Source organism: Cryptomeria japonica, chromosome 1 (assembly GCF_030272615.1).
Source record: "Cryptomeria japonica chromosome 1, Sugi_1.0, whole genome shotgun sequence".
NCBI classification, from domain to species: Eukaryota; Viridiplantae; Streptophyta; class Pinopsida; order Cupressales; family Cupressaceae; genus Cryptomeria; species Cryptomeria japonica.
In genome coordinates this window covers 188,900,519-188,906,315 of record NC_081405.1, presented here as the reverse complement: position 1 = coordinate 188,906,315, position 5,797 = coordinate 188,900,519, and positions in this window count along the sequence as shown.

Genomic DNA, 5,797 nt, shown 5'->3' with positions numbered 1-5,797 from the left:
TTAGGATCCTTTTCATTCAATCGTAGTATGTACCATTGGATGACGAACAAAACTAATTTGAAGGACCTAAAGTCACACTCAAGTATATCATCCAAAATCCCACAGTATTGATTTTTTTAGACTTGAGGATGTATGTTGCTTTTATATGAAACATTAGTCACCTAAAAGACTACAATTATCCCAGAATCATAAGTTTTCTTTGTGTCATCCAAATTTTTGATGCGAAATTTATGACCATTGCACCACATAGCCTTGTGGTGTTTCACCTCCAGTATGTCAAACATGTAAAAAATATTACATCGCCAGTTGATAAACATATTTACTTGGTTGAATGTATGCAAAAAACAACACACACACACACACACACATATACATAAATACAATTGAAAAAAATAAATAATATGGGCGATTAATATATTTATACATACCTGTTTATCTCTTAAACCATATGCTAAATCAATTTCCCTTGGTGTAACATTGGAATATCCATTACGATGATATTCTTTAACCAATGAAGCCATACCTTCCCATGTTAATGTGCGACTAGAGTGTTGACATCGTTCAATACTTATCGTCATCCAGTCAAAGATTGTTTGCGACATACAAATGTAGTGCGTCCCACTCTGAACCAACTATATAAAAAATAAATAGAAATTTACAATTGATGTATATTGAAGATTAAGAATGAATTAACTACAATATATATATATATATATATATATATATATATATATATATATATATATATATATATAAACCAAATGTAATTAAAATGTATGCAGATTAATGTCCATGAACATCTTATAATTACCTCTCACTTTCCTCAATCTACCTTTCCCCATTAGGTACTTCCCTTCGAATTTGTTAATGGATTTGGGATCCCAAATGCGATCTACATGGATCTTTGCCGCAAACTTATGAACATATTCAGTAATGTACACCATAGTCGGGTATACCATATATCCCTTCACCATAGAACCCTCAGGATGTGCTCTTTGTCGAACCAAAGCCTTCAAAAATTTCAAGTGCCTCTCAACCATCCACATTGACCTTGTGTGTACAGGTCCACACAATTCAATCTCCTCAACTTGGTGTATGAAATAGTATTCTTGTGCATTGAAAAATGTCGAAGGTAGATAATTTTGCATTCACACATTAGATGAGAAATTTTTCTCTTCCAATAATTTATATCTTCTTTATGGATTTCTTTAGATGACAACCATTTACAAGTGATTCAGGACACAAATATATTAATGAGACTTAACAAAATAATATACAATATGTTACATAACAACTAAAACAAATGGCAAATATAATATCTATACAACAAATTGAACAAATATCACTACATACCTCATGTAATTTCCAAGATCATATATAACTTTCTTGACATTGTTGTCAAAGTGGTCTGGGAGAGATAGACGTAGAACATATTGCAACAATTATAAAATGATCTTTTCATTGTTTTTCTAAAACTAGTAAACATAATACAATGAAAAGTACATGCAATATACAAATATATAGTAAATATACAAGAACATGAACTACCTTAATGAAGGTATGCCAATCATGGGTTTTTGTTGGTGTAAATAATTATTCATCTAGGATATTATTACACTATACTTAAGTTTACTTAGGAAATGCATTTCATAGTAGTTTTGGTATGAGACACTTGGGTGTTTGTGCCACATTGGGATAGTGTGTGTAGGAGAATTTCCACCATTTATGGTGTGATCTTGTTACTACTCTATCATATCCACTTATTGTGGAGTGAAAATTCCACCTTCGGTGGGTGATCCACCTCATGTGGAATATTATATTATTTCTCCTACCTACCCACACCTATTTCCTACCTACCCTTGTTTCTTATTGAGCCACATGTCATGTTTATGTGCTCACATATCCATATAGCCTTTTCTATATAAGCAGGCTCATATTCATTGTATGTAACACTTGATGATCCGGTTGATTAGTATTTTCATCTTGATAGAATACAGTTTATTTCTATCATCTATTTTGTCTCTCTATTGTATTTTTCATTGAGCCCTTGATCTTGGCAAAATCTCACATGGTATCAGAGCCTAGAGGGCTTCATTGATTAGTCTTTTGGAGACATTTTGGAGGCTTCAATTTTCAGATTTGGGGATCTTCATTTTTTGGGGATGTCATACAGTGATTTGGACATCACGGTTGAGTTCGGGTGGCTGTTTCCATGAATTTTGGCTAAAAAGTCAACCTATTTTGGTGAGAAATTTTTTTTTGCCAATTTTGCTATATTTGTATGGATTTCAAATTTTACAAAAATAAAAAATTATTTTTTGCATAAAAATTGATTTGCGTAGAAAATTAATTTATGTATTTTTTTTTTCAGAAAGGCGCAAGTGAATTTTTTTTTTTAAAAAAAAACAATTTTTTGGGGGGTCTGCAGACCGCCCCCTGTGACCCCGCCATACTCTGCAGGTTGCAGGATGCCAAACCGTACACCAGTCGGCCCCCACATGAGCTCCTGTCTGTCTCAGTGCCTCCTACCGAAACTCCTTCCTCTATCCGCTGCTATGTTCACCAATCTCACTAGTGCTACTCTTGTGGTCTTTCGGCGCCCGCCTTGACTGTCATGTCACCGATTGCCAAAATCCTCCTTCGGACCCCCTCGGCTGCCGACAGCCGCTATAGCCCTGCTGATCACCTTGCTCTCTCTGGCCACCATGCTTCCACGTGACTTCATTCACCGGCCATGCGGTGGCCCCACGACCTCTGCCACACAGCCCTTGCCACACGGACCATGTGGATCCCACCGCCACACAGGGATCCTGCCACTTCACCTATCGGAAATGTCAGCAACCTGCCACATGCCTTGACATGTCAGCATTCGTATGCCACATCAGTGCACACATCATCTGACATGTTAGCATCTATACACCACATCATTTTCAGCCAACCAGAGCTTGCCACATGTCAGTTCGTACCGTACGGGCAGCCATGCAGGGGGAGGCAATTTTTTTTTGATTGGCAGGTGGACATCAAATTTAAATTTGTCATTTGTTGATGGTAGTGCCACATCAGTAGTATTTTGAAATTTTTTTAACCCCGTCACATTGAGCTTTTCATTTTTGTAGTTAATCTTTGGAAGGCCATATCTTGCTCATTTTTGCTCCTTTTTGATGAGGAGGGATGATAGAAGGTTAGTCTTCTTTGAGTTTGGTGGGCTTTTGTTCTCAATGTTCTTCCCAAATCAATCCCTAGGCACAAATGGGATTCTTCTAAACCTTTCTCCTATCTCCTCCTCTCTATTCAACACTGCTTGCACCCTATTGTATTGGACATCACTCCTCCTTACCTTCCATGCTAAGGCATTCAAGTCTGAAATGAGGTCCTCTTGAGTGTCACCAAAAATGAACAAGTTTGGTTGTCCAACTGGCTAAATCTCCTCTCTTCCCGAAATGGGCAACTATTGGAGAACCATGGTTTACCTAATCTTGTTTGCTCCTTTAAGGATTTCAACCATATTAATCTATTTATTGAGCATCTGGATAGGTCTGCAAGGTATGATGATTGTCCTTCACTTCTCAAGAATGGAAATTTCTCAATTGGATGCAAAGAACGTAGGGTTACTCAAAGCAACTTTCTAGGTGCAAAAGGTCAATTTGATCAGATGGCTCAATACAATGCTTTGGATATTGTAGCAGGGTGTCTCAGGTCTCTACTCATCAATTTTGATGATTTGAAACAACCAATTGCTTCCCCTTCCTTACCAATTTCATGAATTGGTCAAATTTGCTCCAAAAAGGCTACTAGAATTAGCCCTAATTTTTAATGAAATTTGCTCACCCTGCTCAACCTGCTAAACTTCATGACAAACCCTTGGAGATGTGGTCATTTGATGTTGAAAGCTCAAGGATTTTTGCTATGGCAAGTACTGTACGGACTGTTTGAGTGCTGTCCCACAAAATAGGCACTTTTCAAGGGTTTTTAAGAGTTTTGGTGAGGGTTTGCATTTTAAAGGCTTCCTCCATGATGCTAGACCCAAGTTAAATGTTCACACCTTGCTTTAACATATGCCAAACACTTCCAAAGATTCAAAACTTATCTTAGACTACTATCATTATATCAAACAAGTGTCATACTGTTGCCCTTACACAGAAATAACAGTCTAGATGACTGGGACAACAGCTTTTCAAGGTTTTACATGCATTTCCAATATTGGTTAAGAAAATACAATGAAGTTTTAACAAATATAGAAGCAACAATGCCTTGTTAGAAGTTGTAAAAACCCTGCAATACAATTAGGAAAAGAGTTTTATTGTGACTGTTGGTCCTTCATCCGCCTACACTGCACTTTGACTGCATTAAACTGATACAACTGTCTTTCTTGGTTTTTATTACTCCTTCACTCTATCTCTAGCCTACAAACAGGTGTTAATGGCATGACATAATAATGCACATAACCTCTCCAAAGGTTTGTAAGTTTGAACATTCAAGAGGGTGCCACAAAGTATGACAACATTATATGACTGTGACAAAGAGCACACTATTTTAGGATCCTTATTTAGGTCCTTTACAATAAACTTATGTAACTTGTCATCTCAACATTGAAACCAATTGAAAATACCTTTTCATGATGCAAGAAAGAGGAATACATCATTCCATACTATCTATTTAAAGAGGTTGGCAATGAGGATCTAACAATGAAACAGTGACTCACTGTTTTGCAGTTCGTTTTTCACCTTTGCCTCTTGCATCCAACCAAGTCATGAGAGAGAAAAGGATGGTAAAGTACAATTCTGACTCTTGCCAACTTGATTCTTCTTCAACATTTCAAGGTACAGTGCTATGAACAACAAAGTACCATTCAAACAAATTTGAGAATACCCAAGCCAAGTTGCTCACTTCACACACTTGCCATGGGCTTACAAACACTTGTGCATTGCTAGAAAAGGAAAATGGATGTATGGTACAGTATGTACAGATCCAAAAAATTCCCTCAAAGCCATGGATGAAGAGTCTTTGAAGAAATTAGTTGGATCATGAATGGTCTTCCATTGGAACCACGAAACAATGCCTTTCTCAAGAGCACTTCAAACAAAACTTGTTCCAAACCCCAAGAAAAGATCAGAGATCACTACTAAAACATCAAAGGAGATCACATAAATCAAAAAAAGGTTCAGTATGGACTCATGGAGCCATGGTACGGACTGTACTCTAAAAAGTGCAGAAAACTAGTTAAAAACTAGTTAAAAACTCACAGAAAACAAGAGCAAAATAAGTATTTTTCTTAATTTTCCAAAATGAACAACCCATATGATGATTGGAACATGGTTTTTATACATGTGCCAACTTATTGAAGCCCTTGTATGGATAGGTATAGGCTGGAACTAACCAAAACCACCAAAAACCACTTTTTTGACAACTTTTGACAACTTTTTGACAACTTTTTGTTGCTCAAAAATTGCATTTTGACTTCCGGTGACTTGGCACTCAAAAAAATGACTCAAAATAATTTAGAAACACTAAATAAACATGCTCCAATTTCTTTCAAGGCTTTACAACATCAAAAAATTCAAAAATGCTCATTTGGATCCAAAATTGACAATTTTTAGCCTACCGAGCAAAAAACCAAAAAAATCTTGGAAACTCACAAAATGAGTTCCAAACCTTATTACACCACAAAAAAAACCCATTAAACCTACTAGAAGCATAAAATAAACACACATGCTTAATTTGCAATAAAATGTTATACTTGCTAGGATTTGAGCATTCAGGTGCTCAGGTGCTCCTGCACCACTTTTTTGGTGCAATT